The 26,260-nt window shown below is 38.5% G+C and overlaps 1 protein-coding gene across 1 annotated transcript in view; it reads left to right on the top strand.

The window, feature by feature from the left end:
* The first annotated feature begins 444 nt into the window (after positions 1-444).
* KAT6B (lysine acetyltransferase 6B) overlaps positions 445-26,260 on the top strand; it is a 226,720-nt gene continuing 200,904 nt past the window's right edge. The window contains exon 1 of the mRNA XM_082673136.1: positions 445-499. The gene's annotated coding sequence lies outside the window, so the exon portion shown is untranslated. The remainder of the gene's footprint in view (positions 500-26,260) is intronic.

Below are 26,260 nucleotides of genomic sequence, written 5' to 3' on the forward strand. Positions count from 1 at the left end.
ACTCAGAAAAAGCTAAAGTGTAGGAGACCTGGAATTTGAGGACTGAGCTCTAGTCTAATCCCTGCACTGCCTAGCAAGTGAGGGGGAAAATGATTCCACCATTCCGAGCTTCAGTGTCTCTTCTTTAAAATGACTTGGAGTGAGACATTTGTAAAGACCTAGCACAATGTATAAATATGCAGTAGTTAGTTATTCAACAAATATTCACTGACTGCTTACTAAGTATCAAGTAAAGTGCTAGGTGCAGGTATATAGCCCTCAATAAAAATGTGAGTTTGTTTTCTTGTAAATGTATTTTAGACTTTTTTTTTTTTTTTAATATTCTGTATAGTACTGTTTCCTCCCCACCCTGTCCTCCCTTGGCCAAAATAATTTTTCTCTGAATTCCTCCTTTAAGGTCCACTAAGTAGCATGGAGCGGTGGTTAACAGCATGAGCTTTAAAACAGACTTTCAAGGTTTGAATCCTGGGTCTACCAGTTTTTAGCTGTGAGACTTTGGGTAAGTTGCTTAACTTCTTGATGTTTTGCTTTCTGTGTTGTTAAAGGACAATAATACCTATTCCATTAGGTTGTTATAAAGAATAAAAGTGTTAATACATGTAAGTCTTTAAATGTTATCTGGCATTAAGTAAAGTGCTTAAGAAGTGGTAGCTATTATTATTTGCAATCTATGGTTCATAGTGTCCTCACCTTGCCACGAAAATCATTTCATGGCAAGGTATAAGAAAGCAACTAAAGACCTCATTTTTCTTTCTTTAAAAAATATTTTTAAAATTTATTTATTTATTTTGGCTGCACTGGGACTTACTTGCGGCACACGGGATCTTTGTTGTGGCATGTGTGATCTTTTTAGTTGTGGCATGCGGACTTTTAGTTGCTACATGTGAACGCTTTTAGTTGCGGCATGCATGTGGGATCTAGTTCCCTGACCAGGGATCAAACCCGGGCGCCTAATTTGGGAGCATGAAGTCTTACCCACTGGACCACGAGGGAAGTCCCCAAGACCTCATTTTTCATTTATATTCCTTTAAATAACTCTGCTTAGAAATTTTCTTATACACCTGCACTGTCCAACATGGTAGCTACTAGCATTATGTGACTACTGATTGGAAGAGTAGGGTTGCAAGCAAACCAGATTTTAAGAACTTAGATGAGAGACATCAGTGAAAATAACAGAGTAAGGAACACCTAAATTCTTCTGCGCTAAAAGTGCACCTAAAAACTGGCAAAAACTGTCAGAATCAACTTTTTCAGAACTCTGGACAGTAATCAAAAGCTTGAAGCAGCTTGGGGGACTTTCCTGGTGGCACAGTGGTTAAGAATCCGCCTGCCAATGCAGGGAACACGGGTTCGTGCCCTGGTCCAGGAAGATCCCACATGCCGTGGAGCAGCGAAGCCCGTGTGCCACAGCTACTGAGCCTGTGCTCTAGAGCCCATGAGCCACAACTACTGAGCCCGCATGCCACAACTACTGAATCCCACGTGCCTGCAGCCCATACTTCGCAACAAGAGAAGCCACCGCAATGAGAAGCCCACGTACCGCAACAAAGAGTAGCCCCCGCTCACTGCAACCAGAGAAAGCCCGCACACAGCAATGAAGACCCAACGCAGCCAAAAATAAATAAATGAAATAAATTTAAAAACAAACAAACAAACAGACTTCTCATTAGACTTGGAATAGAAAGGAACTTCCTCAACATGAAAAAGAGAATCTACAGAAACCCTAAGTTAGCGTCACATTTAATGGTGAAAAACTGAATAGTTTCCCCCTAAGATCAGGAACAAGATAAGGATATATGCTCTCCCCATTTCTGTTCAATATTATATTAGAGGTACTGGCCACTGGTGTCAGGCAAGAAAAAAAGAAAGAAAGCAGCCGGGTTGGAGAAGTAAAACTGTCTATTTGCAGACAATACAATTGCCTATGTAGAAATCCAATGGAATTAGAAAAAGAGCAACTGAAACTAATAAGTGGGTTTAGCGAAGTTGAAGGATACAAGATTAATATATAAAAATTGCATTTCTGTATTCTAACAGTGAAAATGAGAATTTTAAATTAATAAAATGTCACTTACTAAAACATAAAATATGTGAAATACTTGGGGATAAATCTGACAAAATATGTGAAAGTCCTTTACACTGGAAACTAGAAAACACTGCTGAGAGAAATTAAAGAAGACCTAAATAAAAATAAATGATAGACCTTCATGGGTTGAAGAAAACACTGTTAAGATATCAGTTGTCCCCAAGTTGATCTATAGAAACTATTCAATCACAATAAAAAATCCAGTACTCTTTTTTATGCAAACTGACAAGCTGATTCTAAAATTTGTATGGAAATACACAGGACTTAGAATAGGCAAAACAACTTTGAAAAAGAAGAGCAAAGTCAAAGGGTTTACTTTACCTGATTCAAGACGTATTCTAAAGCCACAGTAATCAAGACAGGGTGGCATTGGCATAAAGATTGACAGATAAATGGAGCAGAGTCCAGAAATAGAACCATATGGATACGGACCAGTGATTCTTTAACAGCTTTATAAATATAATTTACAAGCCATACTCTTCACCCATTTAAAGTGTACAGTTCATTGTTTTTTAGTAAGTTCACAGGGTTATGCAGTGATCCCCGCTATCTATGGAAATTTTTTTTGTTTTTTGTTTTGTTTTGTTTTGGCCACACAGCACAGCATGCAGGATCTTAGTTCCCTGACCAGGGACTGAACCCGTGCCCCCTGCAGTGGTAGTACAGAGTCCTAACCATTGGACCACCAGGGAATTCCCATCTATGGAACATTTTTGTCCACTGAAAAAGAAACCCTCTACTTATTAGCAATCACTCCCCATTTCCCCTGCTACCTTCCCCTTAACCCTAAGCAACCACTAATCTACTTTCGTCTCTCCAGGTTTGCTTATTCTGGACATTTGGCATAAACAGAATCATATAATATTTGATCTTCTGTGGCTGTCTTCTTTCACTTTGCATAATTTTTTCAAGGTCCATCTATATTATACCATGCATCAGTACTCCATTCTTTATGATTGCTGAATAATATTGTATCATGAGGATATATCACATTTTCTTTATTCATTCATCAGTTAATGGACACCGGGTTGTTCCTACTTTTTGGCTACTATGAATAGTGCTGCCATGGACATTTGTGTACAAATTTTTGTGTACATATGTTTTCATTTCTCTTGGATATATATGTAGGGGGTGTAATTATTGAACATATTTCACTTTTTAAAGGACCTGCAAAACTGTTTCCCAAAACAGCCAAAAACTTTTACATTCCCACCAGCGTTATATTAAGGTTCCAGTTTCTCCATATCCTGCCAACACTTGTTATTGCTTGTCTTTATTATATCCATTGTAATAAAAGTGAAGTGGTATATCTTTTTTTTTAATTGTGGTAAAATATATATAACATAAAATATGCCATTTTAAGTATACAATTTAGTGGCATTAATTACATTCACAATGTTTTGCAACCATTCCACTATCTATTTCCAAAACTTTTCCATGACCCCAGTCAGAAACTCTGTACCCATTAGGCAATAAAATCCCATTCCCCTTGCTCCCAGCCCCTGGCAACCTCTAATATACTTTCTCTTGCAATTAATTTGCCCATTTTAGATATTTTATACAAGTGAAATCATACATTTTTTGCCTTTTTATCTCTGGTTTATTTCACTTAGCATAATGTTTTCAAAATTTATCCATGGTATGGCACGTATTAGCTGTCATTCCTTTTTATGGCTAAATACTATTCCACTATATGTCTATACCACCTCTTGTTTACCCATTCACCTCTTGATGAACACTTGAATTCTTTCTACCTTTTGGATATTGTGAATAATGCTACAGTAATTATTATCATATAAGAATGTGTTTGAGTTCCTGTTTTCAATTGCTTTGGATATATACCTAGGAGTAGAATTACAGGATCATCTGGTAATTGTATTTTTAGTTTTTTGAGAAACCCCCAAACTGTTTTCCACAGTGGCTTAGCTATTTTACATTCCCAGCAGCAATGTGCAAGATTTCCAATCTCTCCACATTCCCATCAACATTTTTAATTTTCTGGTTATTATTGTTTTTCAGTTTTGTTTTTATTATTATAGCCATCCTAGTAGGTGTGAAGTGGTATCTCATTGTGGTTTTGATTTACATTTCCCTAATGATTAATGATGTTGAGCATCTTTTCATGTGTTATCAACCATTTATAAATCTTCTTTAGATGAATATATTTTCAAATCATTAGCTCATTTTTTTTAATTAATTTATTTATGGCTGCATTGGGTCTTCGTTTCTGAGTAGGGGTTTTCTCTAGTTGGGGCGAGCAGGGGCTATTCGTTGTTGTGGTGCACAGGCTTCTCATTGTGGTGGCTTGTCGTTGCAGAGCACGGGCTCTAGGCTCATGGACTTCAGCAGTTGTGGCATGCGGGCTTCAGTAGTTGTGGCTCGTGGGGTCTAGAGCACAGGCTCAGTAGTTGTGGCGCACGGGCTTAATTGCTCTGCAGCATGTAGGATCTTCCCAGACTAGGCCTTGAACCCGTGTCCCCTGCATTGGCAGGCAGATTCTTAACCACTATGCTACCAGGGAAGCCCTTTAGCCCATTTTTTAATTGGCTTATGTCTTGTTATTAAGTTGTTAATTTTTTTCGTATATTCTGGGTGGAATTCCTTTTCAGAAATATGATCTGCACATTTTTTCTTCCATTCTGTAGGTTGTCTTTTCACTTTCTTGTTGGCATTATTTGTAGCACAGAAGATTCTAATTTTGATTTTTTGGGGGGCCAAGTTGCATGGCTTGCCAGATCTTAGTTCCCCAACCAGGGGTCAAACCCCGTGGCCCCTGCAGTGGAAACTTGGAGTCCTAACCACTGGACTGCCAGGGAATTCCCAGAAGATTCTAATTTTGATGTAGCCCAATTTATCTATTTTTTTCTTTTGTCACTTGTGCTTTTGGTGTCATACCTAAGAAATTATTGCCTAACCCAAGGTCACAAATATTTACTTTTCATTTTATTATAAGCTTTTTTTAGTTTTAGCTCTTACATTTAGGTCTATGAGTTATTTTGAGTTAATTTCTGTGTATGGTGTGAGGTAGGGGCTTCACCTTCATTCTTTATATATGAATATCCAGTTGTTGCAGCACTATTTGTTGAGAAGATTATTCTCTCAACAAATAGTAAATTATCTTGTAACCCTTGTCAAAAAACAAATGATGATAATTGTACATGTTTATTTCTGAAATTTTATTTCTATGGCAACAGACTTTTGTTAAAAGTCCAAAAGCAATTTGGTGGAGAAAGAATAGGTTTTTTCAACAGATGCGGCTGGAATAAGTAGCACCATAGATAGTCCTATGCCAAAAAACCAAACAAACAAACCAAAAAAGAAAAATTAAAAAACCTTCAATCCATATCTCACAATCTATATCTTGCATATCTTGTACACAAAAATTATCTCAAAATTTGCCATTTACCTATATATAAAGCCTAAAACTATGAAACTTCTACAAAAGAAACAGGAGAAAATCGTTGTGGTCAATTATACAAAGAAAAAAATTTAGGTATGACACCATAAGCATAATCCCCAAAAGGAAAATCAATAATTTGGACTTTATCAAAATTAAAAGTTCTGGGAGTTCCCTGGTGGCCTAGTGGTTAAGATTTGGTGCTGTCACTGCCATGGCCCATATACGATCCCTGGTTAGAGAACTGAAATCCCACAAGCTGCACAGCCAAAATATTAAAAAAAAAATAAAAAAGCTCTGCTCTTCAAAGGACACTGTTAAGAGAATGAAAAGATAAGCCCCAGAATGGAAAAATATATTTTCAAAACACATATCTGATAAAGGACTTGCATCAAGAATATATAACAAGCTCTTTGTTATGCTCAATAAAAAAGCCATTTTTATAAATAGAGAAATATCTGAACACGCACTTCATCAAATAAGCACATGAAAAGATGCTCAGCATCACTGGTAATTAAGAGAATGCAAATTAAAATCAGAAATAGATACCTCTTCACACCTATTAGAATCAATAGAATTTTTTTTTAATTTATTTATTTTTGGCTGTGTTGGGTCTTCGTTGCTGCACGGAGGCTTTCTCTAGTTGCCACAAGCGGGAGCTACTCTTTGTTGCGGTGCACAGGCTTCTCATTGTGGTGCCTTCTCTTGTTGCATACCACAGGCCCTAGACGCACGGACTTCAGTAGTTGTGGCACACAGGCTGAGTAGTTGTGGTTCACGGCCTCTAGAGCACAAGCTCAGTAGTTGTGGCGCACGGGCTTAGTTGCTCTGTGGCATGTGGGATCTTCTCGGACCAGGGCTCGGACCCATGTTCCCTGCATCGGCAGGTGGATTCTTAACCACTGCGCCACCAGGGAAGCCCCTAGAATCAATAGAATTTTTAAAACTGACCGTATCAAGTATACGTGAAGATGTGGAGGAACTGGGACTCTCATACACAGCTGGTTGGAATATAAAATGGTGCAACCAGGGCTTCCCTGGTGGCGCAGTGGTTGAGAGTCCGCCCGCCGATGCGGGGGACACGGGTTCGTGCCCCGGTCCAGGAAGATCCCACATGCCCTGGAGCGGCTGGGCCCGTGAGCCATGGCCGCTGAGCCTGCGCGTCCGGAGCCTGTGCTCTGCAACAGGAGAGGCCGCAGCGGTGAGAGGCCCGCGTACCGCAAAAAAAAAAAAAAAAAAAAAAAAAAAGCTAAACGTGAAGTTATCGTCTAACCCAGCAATTTCACTTCTACATAACTGTCCAAAAGAAATAAAAACACGTTCCACACAAAGAATGCTCCAGAGCACCATTATTCAAAATAGCCAAAAATCAGAAGCAACTCAGATGTCCATCAACTGATCAGTGGATAAACAAATATGCTGTATCCATACAATGGAATATTATTCGGCCATAAAAAGGAATCAAGTACTGATAGATGCTACGACATGAATGAACCTCAAAATATTTATGCTAAGTGAAAGAGCCATCACAGAACACCACATATTATATGACCCCATTGATACAGAAAGTCCAGAATAGGAAATTCTATAGAGATTGAAAGTAGATGAGCAGTGGACTAGGCCTAAGTGTAGGGGAGAATGGGAAGTGACTGCTTATGGGTACAAGTTTTCTGTTGGGGATGATGAAAACTTCTAAAATTAGATTACATGATTGCACAACTCTATAAATATACTAAAAAACATTGAATCATATGCTTTAACATGTGAACTTTATGGTATGTAAATTATATCTCAAAAAAACTGTGAAAAATTACATATATGGCTGGCATTCTATTTCTGTTGGACAGTGCTGTTTCAGAGAAACACAGCTTGGTGCAAAATATGGGCCAAAGGTAAATAGGAGGACATAGTGGTGCTCATTATGCGCCTTCCCTGCATATGTTAAGTGTTCTACAAATATTTGCTCATTGTTAACATAGGACAAATGCTGCAGGCAATAACAATATATTAGAGGTAATTTTTTGACCCCAGGATTTTTTAAAACTATCATGTGTAAAAGATTTTAAATACTCCATTTACATTTGCTAAGCAATAATTAAATTCTCTAAAATCGGCTTGAATATACAAATTACATTCAAGTTTTGGATAGTTTTTAAGGATTTTTCTGTAATCGCTAAGGATGCTTTCCCCAACTCTACCTGCCTCCCCGCCCCCCCCCCCCCGCCCCCGCATCTACATCAGAGTTTCCTTTCCATCTTGCAGATTGCTACCTTGGAAAAACTCAGACAGAAGCAAGTTTTCTAATCAAGTGCCACCTAATGGTGTGTCAGTATTCGGCTATATCAAATCCTAAATCCACCAAACGAATTTTACTAAGTTTGATGCCAGAATCAAACAACTTTATAGGTCATAAGCCAAAAGCATGATGTCTGTGTGAGTTTTGGGCATGATGGTGGCTGGTAGTTTATTTTTTCCAAAGGGGTGGAACTGTCTTCCACTTCTTCTTCAAAGGAAATGATGATTCTAAAATATCCCACATAGAAAATAGAGATGAAAGCTTTGATAAACATAATGGTCCCACACACAAAGATGTCTAAGCCCTAATTCCTAAAACCTATGAGCATATTATGTAACATGTCAAAAGGGACATTGCCGATGTAATTAAAGTTGCAAACTTTAAAATAGAGATTATTCTATTTGATCTGGTGAGCCCAGTCTAATCACATGAGCCTTTACAAACAGAGAACTTTCTCCAGTAGGAGGCAGGAGAGCTGAGGCAGAAAGAGAAGTGAGACAGACTCGAAGCATGAGGACTCAGTGCATCATTGCTGGCTTTGAAGATGTAGAAGCAATGTAACAAGGAAAATTTAAGGAGCTGAGAGGGGCTCCAGGCTGACAGCCAGACAGGAAACTAGCCCTCAGCCATACAACCACAAGGAACTGTATTTCACTAATAGCAAAGGTGAACGTATAAGTGGATTCTTTCCCAGAGTCTCCAGAAAGGAATAAAGCCCTGCTCACATCTTGATTTTGACATTTTGAGATCTGAAGGTGAGTACCTTGCCAAGCCCACCAGACATTTTTTTTAAATAAATTTATGTATTTATTTATATTTATTTTAATAAATTTATTTTTATTTTTTTTTATTTTTTTCCGGTACGCGGGCCTCTCACTGTCGTGGCCTCTCCCGTTGCGGAGCACAGGCTCCAGACGCGCAGGCTCAGCGGCCATGGCTCACGGGCCCAGCCGCTTCGCGGCATGTGGGATCTTCCCGGACCGGGGCGCGAACCCATGTCCCCTGCATGGGCAGGCGGACTCTCAACCACTGCGCCACCAGGGAAGCCCTATTTATTTATTTATTTATTTATTTATTTATTTATTTATTTATTTATTTTTGGCTGCATTGGGTCTTAGTTGCTGCGCGCGGGCTTTCTCTAGTTGCAGCAAGTGGGGGCTACTCTTCGTTGCAGTGCATGGGCTTCTCATTGCGGTGGCTTCTCTTGTTGCAGAGCACAGGCTCTAGGCGTGCAGGCTTCAGTAGTTGTGGCACACGGGCCCAGTAGTTGTGGCTCACGGGCTCTAGAGCACAGGCTCAGTAGTTGTGGCGCACGGGCTTATTTGCTCCGCGGCATGTGGGATCTTCCCAGACCAGGGCTCGAACCCATGTCCCCTGCATTGGCAGGTGGATTCTTAACCACTGTGCCGCCAGGGAAATCCCCCCACCAGACTTCTGACTACAGAACAGTGAGATAATAAATGGGTGTTGTTTTATGTTTTGGCAATTTGTTACACAGCAATAGAAAACTAATACAAGAGCTATCGGAATGGGGTTTAGGAGCCCCATGTGCTTAAAAAGTTCTTAGGGAAGGTAAGGGGGAAGGTGCTTAAATTTAAAAATTGGAAGACACATTCAGAGATATAAATAAAAACATTATGAGAAGGATTATGTTGTATCACAGAACCAGGGTTTGGGGCTCACGGGTTGGCTGTGATATTGAACTCTGCAGCAGGCATGGAACTGGCCTGATAGATTTAGCTACCATTGTACAAATTCAGAAGGACTCATAGAATGAAGACAAGAAGTGGGACCCTTATTTATATCTGATGTCGGGGGATTCTTTGAGAAAGTAACAACAATGGTACCACTGCTTTTTGGCCCCAGCTTGTCATTACTGGAGTTTTCTACTTAACTCATACAAAGCCAGTCGGTCACACCTGCCCCAAAGCATTAGTCCAGTCTTGTACTGGCCGAGAGTATGAACAGCTCTAAGATGAGGGCATACTTGGTGTCCTCCCTGGAAAAAAAGCCAGTCCTTTCAGGAAGTGAACATACAAGGCCACTGTTCTCCCATGAGGGGACAGGACCAAAACAAGAAACACATTTTTTTTCCTATAGTATTTTTCTTATTATGAGTTCTTTTCTTTTCTTTTTCTTTTTTTTAATTTATTTTATTTATTTATTCTTTTTTGGCTGCGTTGGGTCTTTGTTGCTGCGTGCAGGCTTTCTCTAGTTGCGGCGAGCGGGGGCTACTCTTTGTTGTGGTGCACAGGCTTCTCAGTGCGGTGGCTTCTCTTGTTGTGGAGCACAGGCTCTAGGTGCATGGGCTTCAGTAGTTGTGGCTCGCAGGCTCTAGAGCGCAGACTCAGTAGCTGTGGCACACGGACTTAGTTGCTCCACTGCATGAAGAGACACATTTCTTGTCATCTGGCTTATTGTTTTCAAATCTCTATTCTGTCCCAATTCCATAAATTCTTTCAAAGGTGTGAGATTCAAGAAACCTAGGGCCTTTTCTCAGTTTTAGTCTTCTAGTTTGAACTTTATGATTTAATGTGATTGTCAAGGAATAAGGATGAAACACTTAATTCCAGTGCTATATAAACTATAGAAATAATGGCAAGGTTTTCAGTTTATTTTGAAGCTAACATACACACATGCACACATACATGCAATCCAAATCAGACTAGTCTCACTTAAGCAACTTATATGGAATTTATAAACATACATCCAAAGTGGAATACTATCAAATCTAATCCATTAGTACAATATATTAAAATAATAGCATTCCATTACCAAGCAGGGCTTGGCCCAGAAATGCAAGGGTAATCAAAACTTTACAATTTATAAATACTATACACAGATGATGTCTATTTTGTACTAGCATAGTCCTGCTGTTTAGCACAGTGCCTGGCACACAGTGGACAATAAGTATTTGCTGAATGACTAAATGAATATTCATTGTCAATAATCCATTGGAAAATAAAGTGAGAAGAAGCTCCCATTAAATTAACAATTACAGCAATTTTATATAAGTACATAAAAATGTATACAAGTATGCCTTGTTTTATTGCACTTTGATTTATTGTGCTTTGCAGATATGGTATTTTTTTTACAAATTGAAGGTTTATGGCAACCCTGTGTCAAGCAAGTCTGTCAACGCCATTTTTCTAACAGCATTTGCTCACTTTGTGTCTCTGTGCCACGTTTTGGTGATTCTTGCAATATCTCAAAATTTTTCATTATTATTAAGTTTGTTACGGTGATCTGTTATCAGTGATCTTTAATATTACTATTGTAATTGTTTGGGGGTGCTACAAACCACACCCATGTATGATGCTGAACTTCATTAATAAATGTTGCGTGTGTTCTGACTGCTCCACCAATTGGCTGTTCCCCCATCTCTCTCCCTCTCCTTGGGCCTCCCTATTCCCTGAGACACAACAGTATTGAAATTAGGCCAGTACTAACTCTACAATGGCCTCTTAACTGTTCAAGTGAAGGGAAGAGTCATATGTCTCTCACTTTAAATCAAAGGCAGAAATGATTAAGCTTAGCGAGGAAGGCATGTCCAAAGCTGAGACAGGCTGAAAGCTAGGCCTCTTGAGCCAAACAGCCAAGTTGTGAATGCAGAGGAAAAGTTCTTGAAGGAAATTAAAAGTGCTACTCCAGAAAACACACAAATGATAAGAAAGAAAAACAGCCTGTTGCTGATATGGAGAACGTTTTAGGGGTCTGCATAGAAGATCAAACCAGCCACAACATTCTCTTAAGCCAAAGCCCAATCCAGAGTGAGACTCTAACTCTCTTCAATTCTCTGGAGGCTGAGAGAGATGAAGAAGCTGCAGAAGAGAAGTTTGAAGTTAGGAGAGGTTGGTTCATGAGGTTTGAGGAAAGAAGCTGTCTCCATCACATAGAAGTGCCAGGTGAAGCAGCAAGTGCTGATGCAGAAGCTGCAGCAAGTTAGCCAGAAGATATAACTAAGACAATTCATGAAGGTGGCTACACCAGATTTTCCATGTAGGTGAAACAGCCTTCTATTGGAAGAAAATGCCATCTAGGACTTTCATAGCTAGAGAGGAGAAGGCAATGCTTGGCTTCAAACTTCAAAGGACAGGCTGACTGTCTTCTTACGAGCTAATGCAGCTGGTGTCTTTAAGTTGAAGCCAATTCTCATTTACCATTCTGAAAATCCTAGGGCCCTTGAGGAATGATGCTAAGTCTACTCTACCTGTGCTCTGTAAGTGGAAAACAAACCCTGGATGACAGCACATCTGTATACAACATGGTTTACTGAATATTTTAAGTCCACTGTTGAGACCTACTTCTCAGAAAAAAAAGATTCCTTTCAAAGTATTGCTGCTCACTGACAATGCACCTGGTCACCCAAGAGCTCTAATGGAGATGTACAAAGAGATTAGTGTTGTTTTCATGACTGCTAACACAACATCCATTTTGCAGTCCTTGGATCACGGGGTAATTTTGACTTTCAAGTCTTATTATTTAAGAAATACATTTTGTAAGGCTATGGGTGCCGTAGATTGTGATTCCTCTGATGGATCTGGGCAAATTCAATTGAAAACCTTCTGAAAAGGGTTCACCATTTCGGATGCCATTAAGAACATTCATGGTTCATGCGAAGAGGTCAAAATATTAGCATTAACAGGAGTTTCAAAGAAGTTGGTTCCAACCCTTATGGATGACTTTGAAGGGTTCAAGACTTCAGTAAAGGAAGTAACTGCAGGTGGAAATAGTAAGAGAACTAGAATTAAAAGTAGAGCCTAAAGATGTGACTGAATGGCTGCAACCTCATGATAAAACTTTAATGGATAAAACTTGAAGTGACAATAAAGGATTTAGAATATTACATAAACTTATTTGATAAAGCAGCAGCAGGCTTTGAGAGGATTGACTCCAATTTTGAAAGAAATTCTGCTGTGGGTAAAATGCTATAAAACAGCATCACATGCTATAGAAAAATTATTCATGAAAGGAAGAGTCCATTGATGTGGCAGACTTCATTTCTGTCTTATTTTAAGAAATTGCCACAGTCACCCCAACCTTGAGCAACCACCACCCTCATTAATCAGCAGCCATCAGCATCAAGGCAAGACCCTCCACCAGCCAAAAGGATCAGATGATCAAGGATCAGATGATTTAGCATTTTTTAACAATAAGGTTTTTAATTAAGGTATGTACATTTTTATATATGATGCTATTGTACACTTAATAGACTATAGTATGATGTAAACATAACTTTTATATGCACTGGAAAAAACAAAATAGTTCGTGCGAGTCACTTTATTGTGACTTTATTGCAGTGGTCTGGAACTAAATGCACAGTATCTCCAAGGTATGCCTGTATATACGTGTGTATATATATTTGTGTGTGTATATGTATGTACGTGTATATATATCACCAGAAATGAGTATTTAACGTAAAGTTTAAAAATAAACTTAGAAAAAATAAATAAATAAACTTAGGGCTTCCCTGGTGGCACAGTGGTTAAGAATCCGCCAGCAAATGCAGGGGACACAGGTTTGAGCCCTGGTCTGGGAAGTTCCCACATGCTGTGGAGTAACTTAGCCTGTGCGTCACAACTACTGAGCCTGCGCTCTAGAGCCCGCGAGCTGCAACTACTGAGCCCGCATGCCACAACTACTGAAGCCCGCACGCCTAGAGCCCATGCACCGCAGCAAGAGAAGCCACCACAATGAGAAGCCCACGTACTGCAATGAAGAGTAGCCCCCGCTCGCTGCAACTAGAGAAAGCCCGCGTGCAGCAACGAAGACCCAATGCAGCCAAAGAAAATTATAACTTAAAAAATAATAATAATAAAATAAATAAATAAACTTAAAATGTGTGAAGATCTACCTGAAAGAAAGAGGTAGATTTTACCAAGGTACATAAAAGAAGATAAATACAGGTAAAACAATGTGACTGTAGTTAACAATACTTTATTTTATACTTGAAATTTCTAAGAGGGTAAATCTTAAATATTCTTACCACAAAAAAGAAAAGAAAAAGGAAACAAGAGAAGAGGGCTTCCCTGGTGGCACAATGGTTAAGAATCTGCCTGCCAATGCAGGGGACCCAGGTTCGATCCCTGGTCTGGGAAGATCCCACATGCCTCGGAGCACCTAAGCCTGTGCACCACAACTACTGAGCGGGCACTCTAGAGCCCATGAGCCACAACTACTGAGCCCACGTGCCAAAACTACTGAAGCCCACACGCCCAGAGCCCATGCTCTGCAACAAGAGAAGCCACCGCAATGAGAAGCCTGTGCACCGCAACGAAGAGTAGCCCCCACTTGCCACAACTAGAGAAAGCCCACATGCAACAACAAAGACTCAATGCAGCCAAAAATAAATAATTAAATTTGTAATAAATAAATACAAACAAACCATTGGGTTAAAAAAAAATGTTGGCAGTATGACATGTAGACAAATGCTTAATATCCTTAACTTTAAAAACACTCTTGCAAAGCAGAAGGAAAAAGACATATATCCCAGTAGAAAAAAATGAACAAAAGGCAATTCACAGAAGTAGAATACAAATGAAAAAAAGAAAGTTTCCCTCACTAACTAACATGGAAATGCAGATCAACATAAGTTATCTTTCTTTTCATCCCAGATTGGCAATGATTTAAATAATGATAGTATAACTACTGGGAAGCAAGGACTTCATATACCGCAGAGGCAGATAAAAACCTTAAAAACATGACCTGGAAATATGGTATCTAGAATTATCTTCTGAAGAAAAGATCAAGTGACACATGTAAAGATTTATATCCACAATTAGAGACCTAAATGTAAGACCGGACACTATAAAACTCTTAGAGGAAAACATAGGAAGAACATTCTTTGACATAAATCACAGCAAGATCTTTTTTGATCCACCTCCTAGAGTAATGGAAATAAAAACAAAAATAAACAAATGGGATGTAATGAAACTCAAAAGCTTTTGCAAAGCAAAGGAAACTACAAACAGGATGAAAAGACAACCCTCAGAATGGGAGAAAATATTTGCAAATGAATCAACAGACAAAGGATTAATCTCCAAAATATATAAACAGCTCATGCAGCTCAATATTAAAAAAGCAACCCAATCCAAAAATGGGCAGAAGACCTCAATAGACATTTCTCCAAAGAAGACCTACAGATGGCTAAGAAGCACATGAAAAGCTGCTCAACATCACTAATTATTAGAGAAGTGCAAATCAAAACTACAATGAGGTATTACCTCACACCAGTTAGAATGGGCATCATCAGAAAACCTACAAACAACAAATGCTGGAGAGGGTGTGGAGAAAAGAGGACCCTCTTGCACTGTTGGTGGGAATGTAAATTGATACGGCCACTATGGAGAACAGTATGGAGGTTCCTTAAAAAACTAGAAATAGAATTACCATGTGACCCAGCAATCCCACTACTGGGCATATAACCAGAGAAAACCATAATTCAAAAAGACGCATGCACCTCAATGTTCATTGCAGCACTATTTACAATAGCCAGGTCATGGAAGCAACCTAAATGCCCATTGACAGACGAATGGATAAAGAAGAAGCGGTACATATATAAAATGGAATATTACTCAGCCATAAAAAGGAATGAAATTGGGTCATTGTAGAGACGTGGATGGACCTAGAGACTGTCACACAGAGTGAAGTAAGTCAAAAAGAGAAAAACAAATGTCGTATATTAATGCATATATGTGGAACCTAGAAAAATGGTACAGATGAACTGGTTTGCAGGGCAGAAATTGAGACACAGATGTAGAGAACAAACGTATGGACACCAAGGGGGGGAAGTGGCAGGGGGGTCGGTGGTGTTTTGAATTGGGAGATTGGGATTGACATATATACACTAATATGTATAAAATGGATAACTAATAAGAACCTGCTGTATAAAAATATAAATAATAAAATTTTTTTAAAAAGTATCATCAAATAGAGAAGATGGCAGAGTAGGACGTGCTCTATCTGCCTCTTGTGAGAGCACTGGAATCACAACTAACTGCTGAACAGTCATTGACAGGAAGACACTGGAATTCACGAGAAAAGATACCCCACATACAAAGACAAAGGAGAAGCCACAATGAGATGGTAGGAGGGGTGCAATCACAATAAAATCAAATCCCATAACTGCTGGGTGGGTGACTCACAAACTGGAGAACACTTATACCACAGAAGGCCACCCTGGAGTGAAGGTTCTGAGCCCCACATCAGGCTTCCCAACCTGGGGGTCTGGCAATGGGAGGAGGAATTCCTAGAGAATCAGACTTTGAAGGCTACTGGGATTTCATTGCAGGACTTTGACAGGACTGGGGAAAACAGAGACTCCACTCTTGGAGGGCACACACAAAGAAGTGTGCGCATCAGGACCCAGGGGAAGGAGCAGTAACCCCATAGGAGACTGAACCAGACCTACTGCTAGTGCTGGAGGGTCTCCTGCAGAGGTGTGGGGTGGCTGTGTCTCACCATGAGGGCAAGGAAACTGGCGGCAGAAATTCTGGGAAGTACTCCTTGGCATGAGCCCTCCCAGAGTCCACCATTAGCTCCACCAAAGAGCCCAGGTAGGCTCCAGTGTTGGATCACCTCAGGCCAAACAACCAACAGGGAGGGGACCCAGCCCCACCCATCAGCAGACAAGTGGATTAAAGTTTTACTGAGCTCTGCCCACCAGAGCAACAGCCAGCTCTACCCACCACCAGTCCCTCCCATCAGTAAACTTGCTCAAGCCTCTTAGATAGCCTCATCCACCAGAGGGCAGACGGCAGAAGCAAGAAGAACTAAAATCCTGCAGCCTGTGGAACAAAAACCACATTCACAGAAAGATAGACAAGATGAAAAGGCAGAGGGCTATGTACCAGATGAAGGAACAAGATAAAACCCCAGAAAAACAACTAAAAGAAGTGGAGATAGGCAACCTTCCAGAAAAAGAATTCAGAACAATGATAGTGAAGATGATCCAGGACCTCGGAAAAAGAATGGAGGCAAAGATCGAGAAGATGCAAGAAATGTTTAACAAAGACCTAGAAGAATTAGAGAACAAACAAACAGAGATGAACAATACAATAACTGAAATGAAAACTATACTAGAAGGAATCAATAGCAGAATAACAGAGGCAGAAGAACAGATAAGTGACCTGGAAGACAGAATGGTGTAATTCACTGCTGCGGAATAGAATAAAGAAAAAAGAATGAAAAGAAATGAAGACAGCCTAAGAGACGTCTGGGACAACATTAAACGTAACAACATTCGCATTACAGGCGTCCCAGAAGGAGAAGAGAGAGAGAAAGGACCAGAGAAAATATTTGAAGAGATTATAGTCAAAAACTTCCCTAACATGGGAAGGAAATAGCCACCCAAGTCCAGGAAGTGTAGCGAGTCCCATACAGGATAAACCCAAGGAGAAACACGCCGAGACACATAGTAATCAAATTGGCAAAAATTAAAGACAAAGAAAAATTATTGAAACCAGCAAGGGAAAAACAACAAGTAACATACAAGGGAACTCCCATAAGGTTAACAGCTGATTCCTCAGCAGAAACTCCACAAGCCAGAAGGGAGTGGCATGATATATTTAAAGTGATGAAAAAGAATAACCTACAACCAAGATTACTCTACCCAGCAAGGATCTCATTCAGATTCGATAGAGAAATCAAAAACTTTACAGACAAGCAAAAGGTAAGAGAATTCGGCACCACCAAACCCGCTCTACAACAAATGCTAAAGGAATTTCTCTAACTGGGAAACACAAGAGAAGAAAAGGACCTACAAAAACAAACTGAAAACAATTAAGAAAATGGACATAGGACCATACATATTGATAATTACCTTAAACGTGAATGGATTAAAAGCTCCAACCAAAAGACACAGGCTTGCTGAATGGATACAAAAATAAGACCCATATATATGCTGTTTACAAGAGACCCACTTCAGACCTAGGGACACATACAGACTGAAAGTGAGGGGATGGAAAAAGATATTCCATGCAAATGGAAATCAAAAGAAAGTTGGAGTAGCAATACTCATATCAGATAAAATAGACTTTAAAATAAAGAATGTTACAAGAGACAAGGAAGGACACTACATAATGATCAAGGGATCAATCCAAGAAGAAGATATAACGATTATAAATATATATGCACCCAACATAGGAGCACCTCAATACATAAGGCAACTGCTAACAGCTATAAAAGAGGAAATCGACAGTAACACAATAAGAGTGGGGGACTTTAACACCTCACTTACACCAATGGACAGATCAACCGACATGAAAATAAATAAGGAAACAGAAGCTTTAAATGACACAATAGACCAGATAGATTTAATTGATATTTATAGGACATTCCATCCAAAAACAGCAGATTACACTTCCTTTTCAAGTGCGTACAGAACATTCTCCAGGAGAGATCACATCTTGGGTCACAAATCAAGCCTCAGTAAATTTAAGAATATTAAAATCATACCAAGCATCTTTTCTGACCACAGAGCTATGAGATTAGAAATGAATTACCGGGAGAAAAACGTGAAAAACATAAACCCATGGAGGCTAAACAATACGTTACTAAATAACCAAGAGATCACTGAAGAAATCAAAGAGGAAATCAAAAAATACCTAGAGACAAATGACAATGAAAACACGACAATCCAAAACCTATGGGATGCAGCAAAAGCAGTTCTAAGAGGGAAGTTTATAGCTATACAAGCCTACCTCAAGAAACAAGAAAAATCTCAAATAAACAATCTAACCTACACCTAAAGGAACTAGAGAAAGAAGAACAAACAAAACCCAAAGTTAGCAGAAGGAAAGAAATCATAAAGATCAGAGCAGAAATAGATGAAATAGAAACAAAGAAAACAATAGCAGAGATCAATAAAACTAAAAGTTGGTTCTTTGAGAAGATTAAAAAAATTGATAAACCATTAGCCAGACTCATCAAGAAAAAGAGGGAGAGGACTCAAATCAATAAAATTAGAAATGAAAAAGGAAAAGTTACAACAGACACGGCAGAAATGCAAAGCATCCTAAGAGACTACTACAAGCAACTCTATGCCAATAAAATGGACAACCTGGAAGAAATGGACAAATTCTTAGAGAGGTATAACCTTCCAAGACTGAACCAGGAAGAAACAGAAAATATAAACAGACCGATCACAAGTAATGAAATTAAAACTGTGATTAAAAATCTTCCAACAAACAAAAGTCCAGGACCAGATGGCTTCACATGTGAATTCTATGAAGCATCTAGAGAAGAGCTAACACCCATCCTTCTCAAACTCTTCCAAAATGTTGCAGAGGAAGAAACACTCCCAAACTCATTCTATGAGGCCACCATCACCCTGATACCAAAACCAGACAAAGATACTACAAAAAAAGAAAATTACAGACCAATATCACTGATGAATATAGATGCAAAAATCCTCAACAAAATACTAGCAAACAGAATCCAACAGTACACTGAAAGGATCATACACCATGATTAAGTGGGATTTATCCCAGGGATGCAAGGATTCTTTAATATATGCAAATCAATCAATGTGATACACCGTATTAACAAACTGAAGAATAAAAACCATATGATCATTTCAATAGATGCAGAAAAACCTTTTGACAAAATTCAACACCCATTTATGATAAAGACTCTCCAGAAAATGGGGATAGAGGGAACCTACCTCAACATAATAAAGGCCATATACGAGAAACCCACAGCAAACATCATTCTCAATGGTGAAAAACTGAAAACATTTCCTCTAGGATCAGGAATAAGACAAGGATGTCCACTCTCACCACTGTTATTCAACATAGTTTTGGATGTTTTAGCTGCAGCAGTCAGAGAAGAAAAAGAAATAAATGGAATACAAATTGGAAAAGAAGAAGTAAAACTGTCACTGTTTTCAGATGACATGATACTATACATAGAGAATCCTAAAGATGCCACCAGAAAACTACTAGAGCTAATCAATGAATTTGGTAAAGCTGCAGGATACAAAATTTATGCACAGAAATCTCTTTTTTTTTTTGCACAGAAATCTCTTGCATTCCTATACACTAATGATGAAAAATCTGAAGGAAAAATTAAGTAAACATCCCCATTTACCATTGCAACAAAAAGAATAAAATACCTAGGAATAAACTTACCTAGGGAGACAAAAGACCTGTATGCAGAAAACTATAAGACACTGATGAAAGAAATTAAAGATGATACCAACAGATGGAGAGATATACGATGTTCTTGGATTGGAAGAATCAATATTGTGAAAATGACTACACTACCCAAAGCAATCTACAGATTCAATGCAATCACTTTCAAATTACCAAAGGCATTTTTTACAGAACTAGAACAAAAAGTCTTAAAATTTGTATGGAGACACAAAAGACCCCAAATAGCCAAAGCAGTCTTGCGGGAAAGAAAAGGATCTGGAGGAATCAGAGTCCCTGACATCAGACTATATTGCAAAGCTACAGTAATCAAAACAATATGGTACTGGCACAAACACAGAAATAGATCAATGGAACAAGATAGAAAGCCCAAAGATAAACCCACGCACCTATGGTCAACTAATCTGTGGCAAAGGAGGCAAGGACATACAATGGAGAAAAGAGAGTCTCTTCAATAAGTGGTGCTGGGAAATCTGGACAGGTACATATAAAAGAATGAAATTAGAACACTCCCTAACACCATACACAAAAATAAACTCAAAATGGATTAGAGACCTAAATGTAAGACCAGACACTATAAAACTCTTAGAGAAAAACATAGGAAGAACATTCTTTGACATAAATCACAGCAAGATCTTTTTTGACCCACCTCCTAGATTGATGGAAATAAAAACAAAAATAAACAAACGGGACCTAATGAAACTTCAAAGCTTTTGCATAGCAAAGGAAACCATAAACAAGACGAAAAGACAACTCTCAGAATGGGAGAAAATATTTGCAAACAAATCAATGGACAAAGGATTAATCTCCAAAATATATAAACAGCTCATGCAGCTCAATATTAAAAAAACAAACAACCCAATCCAAAAATGGGCCAAAGACCTAAATAGACATTTCTCCAAAGAAGACATACAGATAGCCAAGAAGCACATGAAAAGCTGCTCAACATCACTAATTATTAGAGAAATGCAAATCAAAACTACAATGAGGTACCACCTCACACCAGTTAGAATGGGCGTCATCAGAAAATCTACAAACAACAAATGCTGGAGAGGGTGTGGAGAAAAGGGAACCCTCTTGCACTGTTGGTGGGAATGTAAATTGATACAGCTGCTCTGGAGAACAGTGTGGACGTTCCTTAAGAAACTAAAAATAGGGCTTCCCTGGTGGCGCAGTGGTTGGGAGTCCACCTGCTGATGCAGGAGACACAGGTTCATGCCCCGGTCTGGGAAGATCCCACATGCCGCGGAGCAGCTGGGCCCATGATCCATGGCCACTGAGCCTGCGCATCCGGAGCCTGTGCTCCGCAATGGGAGAGGCCACAACAGTGAGAGGCCTGCGTACCGCAAAAAAAAAAAAAACACTAAAATTAAATTACCATATGATCCAGCAATCACACTACCAGACATATACCCAGACAAAACCATATTTCAAAAAGACACATGCACCCCAATGTTCATTGCAGCACTATTTACAATAGCCAGGTCATGGAAGCAACCTAAATGCCCATTGACAGATGAATGGATAAAGAGGATGTGGTACATATATACAATGGAATATTACTCAATCATAAAAAGGAACGAAATTGGGTCATTTGTAGAGACGTGGATGGATCTAGAGACTGTCACACAGAATGAAGTAAGTCAGAAAGAGAAAAACAAATATATATTAACGCATATATGTGAAACCTAGAAAAATGGTACAGATGAACTTGTTTGCAGGGCAGAAATTGAGACACAGATGTAGAGAACAAATGTATGGACACCAAGGGAGAAAAGTGGTGGTGGGGTGGGGGGTGGTGTTATGAATTGGGCAATTGGGATTGACGTGTATACACTGATGTGTATAAAATTGATGACTAATAAGAACCTGTTGTATAAAAATATAAATAAAATAAAATACAAAAATTAAAAATAATATTATAATGTACCCGTAGGCACAAGGCAAAAGAAAAAAAAGACATATAGCCAACAAATAGCAAAATGACATGTATAAATCTTACCTTATCAGTAATTCAATGTAGATGGACTAGACATTCCAATTAATAGGCCAAGATTTTCAGAAAGGATAAAACAACAACTATATACTGTCTACAACAGGTACATTTTAGATTCAAAGACACAGATAGTTTGAAAGAAAGAGATGGAAAAAGACATACCATGAAAACAGTAAGCAAAAGAGAGCTGAAATGTCCATATAAATGTAAGACAAAGTGGACTTTATACTAAAAATTGTTACTAAAGACAAAGAAGGAGATGATATAAGTATAACATGACCAATATATAAAGAAGACATAATAATTATAAACATAGGTTTATTTTATATATGTGTATATATATATATATATATATAAAATCAGAGCCCCAAAATTCATGGAGCAAAAATAGTCATAACTGAAAGGAGAAATAGACAACTCAATCATAATACTTGAACGCTTTAATATCCTATTTTCAATAATGGAAAGAATAACTAGGTAGAAAATCAACAAGGAAAAAGAAGAATTGAACAACACTATAAATCAACTTACAGATATCTATAAAATACGCTAACAATAGCAGAATACACTTTCTTCTCAAGTGCACATGGAATATTTTCCAGTATTAGATCATACGTTAGGCCATAAAATTTTTTTTCAATAAATTTAAAAGGATTGAAATCATACAAATATGCCTCTGATCACAATGAAATGTAAGTACAAATCTATAACAGAAGGAAATTTAGGAAATTCACAAATGTGTGGAAAACATACAATACACTCTTAAACAACCAGTGGGTCAAAAAAGTCACAGGGGAAATTACAAAGTACTTTGAGATGAATAAAATGAAAACCCAGCATACCAAAACTTATGGAATGCAACTAAAACAGTGCTTAGGAGGAAGTGTATGGCCTTAAGTACTATATTAAAAAGAAGAAAGATCTCAAATTAATAGCCTAACCTTTTACCTTAAGAAATGAGAAAAATACCAAAACCAAAGTTACAAGAAAGGAAGATTACAGGCCAACATCTCTGATGAATATAAATGGAAAAATTCTCAGCAAAGTACCAGCAAGCCAAATTCAACAATAATTAAGAGGATCAAAATCTATATATTTATTTATTTAAATTTAAAGGGGTTCCCTAGTGGTCCAGTGATTAAGACTCTGTGCTTCCATTGCAGGGGGCACAGGTTCAATCCTTGGTCGGGGAACTAAGATCCCATCCCACATGGCGCAAGGTGTGGCAAAAAAAAAAAAAAAGGGAATTCCCTGGCAGTCCAGTGGTTAGGACTCTACACTTCCACTGCTGGGGTGCCGGGTTCGATGCCTGGTCAGGGAACTAAGATCCTGCAAGCCACATGGTAAGACCAAAAATTACAAAATAAAAACTACAGAAATCTGTTGTGTTTCTGTTCACTAATAATGAGCAATCAGAAAGAGAAATTAAGAAAACAATCCCATTTACAATTGCATCAAAAAGAATAAAATACCTAGGAAAAAATATAAGGAGATGAAAGACCTGTAAGCTATAAACTATAAGACATTGATGAAAGGAATTGAAGAAGACACATATAAATGGAAACGACATTCCATAGTCATGGGCTGAAACAATTAGTTTATTTATTTATTTATTTTATTTTACTTATTTTTGACTATGTTGGGTCTTCGTTGCTGTGTGTGAGCTTTCTCTAGTTTCGGTGAGCAGGGGCTACTCTTTGTTGCCGTGCACAGGCCTCTCATTGCAGTGGCTTCTCTTGTTGCAGAGCATGGGCTCTAGGTGCATGGGCTTCAGTAGTTGTGACACACAGGCTTAGTTGTTCCGCAGCATGTGGGATCTTCCTGGACCAGGGCTTGAACCCATGTCCCCTGCATTGGCAGGCAGATTCTTAACCTCTGCACCACCAGGGAAGCCCAATTAGTATTGTTAAATTATCTGTACTACCAAAGCAATCTACAGATTCAATACAATCCGTATCAAAATTCCAATGGCATTTTTCACAGAGCCAGCACAAACAATTCTAAAATTTGTATGGAGCCACATAAGACCCCAAAAAGCCAGAACAACCTTGAGAAAGAAGAACAAAGCTGGAGGTATCACACTCCCTGATTTCAAACCATGTTCAAAGCTATAGCAAACAAAACAGTATGGTATTGGCATTTTAAAAAAAACCCACATAGATCAATGTAACATAATAGCCCAGAAATAAACACATACATATTATGGTCAATTAATTTACAAGAAAGGAGCCAAGAATATACAATGGGGAAAGGACAGTCTCTTTCAAGAAATGAAAACCAGACAGCCACATGAAAAGAATGAAACCAGACCACTGTCTTATTACACCATGCACAAAAATTATCTCAAAATGTATTAAAGGCTTGAATATAAGACCAGAAACCATAAAACTACTAGAGGAAAACAGGCAATAAGCTCCTTGACATTGTCTTGGTGCTGATTTTTTTTTTGGACTTGACACTAAAAGCAAAAGCAACAAAAGCAAAAATCAACAAGTGAGACCACATCAAAATAAAAAGCTTCTGAACAGCAAAGGAAACCACCAGTGAAATGAAAAGGCAACCTACTAAATGGAGGAAAATATTTGCAAATCATATATCTGATAAGGGGTTAATATCCAAAATATATGAAGAACTCATACAACTCAATAGCAAAAAAACAAACAATCTAATGTTTTAAATGGGAAGAGGATCTGAAGAGACATTTTTCCAAAGAAGACATAGAGATGGCCAATAGGAAAATATGTTCAACATCCCTAATCATCAGGAAAATGCAAATCAAAACCCAATGAGATATCATCTCATACCTGTTAGAATGGCTATTGCCAAAAAGACAAGAAAAAAAGATGGGTTGGCAAGGATGTGGAGAAAAGGGAACTCTTGTGCACTATTGGTGGGAATGTAAATTGGTGCAGCCACTATAGAAAACAGTATGGAGTTTCCTCAAAAAGTAAAAAAATAGGCTTACCATATTAACCACCTGGGTACTTATCCAGTTGGGAGGTCAGGAAGGGGAGCTCTCACACATGTACCACTCAAGTCAACACACATCCCAACAGGAAGAGATGGACCTTTCATCTCCAGGAGGAAGTGACACTACTCTACTACTGCTGGCATGATGAAGAAAGATTTTCTTCTTGCCTGGCAACAACTCAGCCAATGAGAGACTGTCACAACTCAGCCAATGAAAAGCCACTCTACCTCAAACTTCTTGTTTCCTCCAGTAAACGTTTTGTTTTTAACAGCCCCTCCCAACTTCTCTTTCTCCTCTATAAAAGAGCTTCCTTTCCTTTGCTTTATTGGACTTGCATGTGGTTCCCCATAGTTGCAGGTTCTGAATTGCAATTCTTTGCTGCTCCTGAATAAACCCATTTTGCTGGTAAAAAAAAATAACTGGCTATTTTCTTGTTTTAGGTTAACATTGAACATTTAAATTGCCTCCTTTTTTATTATACAAAATGTCACAGTAGACATTTTAAAATTTGTACCTTAGAGCACATGTGGGAGAATTTTTCTAGGAGGGAAATTACTAGATTGTGGGGTATTTGCTTCTTAAATATTATGAGCTATTGCCAGATTGCTCTGAAAAGAGCATGTCCCATTTTACACTGGCACCAGTGTATATAGAGGTTTCAGTTGCTGCACAGCCTAGCCAGCTCTTGAAATATCTCTTTGTGGTTTTAATTTGCATTTCCCCATCCCTGATAGTTGAACACCTTTTCACATGTTTATTTGTGGTTTAGGCTTTTCTTCTAATTGCCTGTTCATGTCCTTTGATCACTATTCTACAGAAGTATTTCTCCCTCTTTTTAAATTGATTTTTTAAAGTTTTTTAATATATTCTAGATACTAATCTTTTGTTGATTATACACAATCTGTTGTTGATTATATGTAATGCAAATATATTCTCCCCTTCTCTGGTTTGTCTTTACTTTTTTTTTTATGACATCTTTTGTTGTACAGAAGTTTTTAATTTTTATACGGTTGAATATTTGAATCCTTTTCTTTTAAGGCTTGAGATTTTTGTGTCTTGTATAAGAAGTGTTTCTCTATGCCAAGGTCATAACATTTTCTCCTATTCATTATTCCTTTATATTTGTTAATACAATCAATCTGGTTAGTGTTAAGAGGGAAGGGGAAGACTGATCTGTCCCTTTAGAGGTGACTTTGCAAATCTTGCCTGGATTCTTTAATGCTGATTTCATGGTTTAACTCTCTGTGGGCAGTTGTATTCTCCTTATTTCCAGGCTGCAGGGAAAGCTTTACTGAAACTTGCAAATCCTAGCCAGATTTTTATTTAATAAGCCTGGGATGGGGCCCAGGAATCTGAATTTTTGAT

Source organism: Grampus griseus (genome assembly GCF_964374135.1).
Source record: "Grampus griseus genome assembly, chromosome: 16".
NCBI classification, from domain to species: domain Eukaryota; kingdom Metazoa; phylum Chordata; class Mammalia; order Artiodactyla; family Delphinidae; genus Grampus; species Grampus griseus.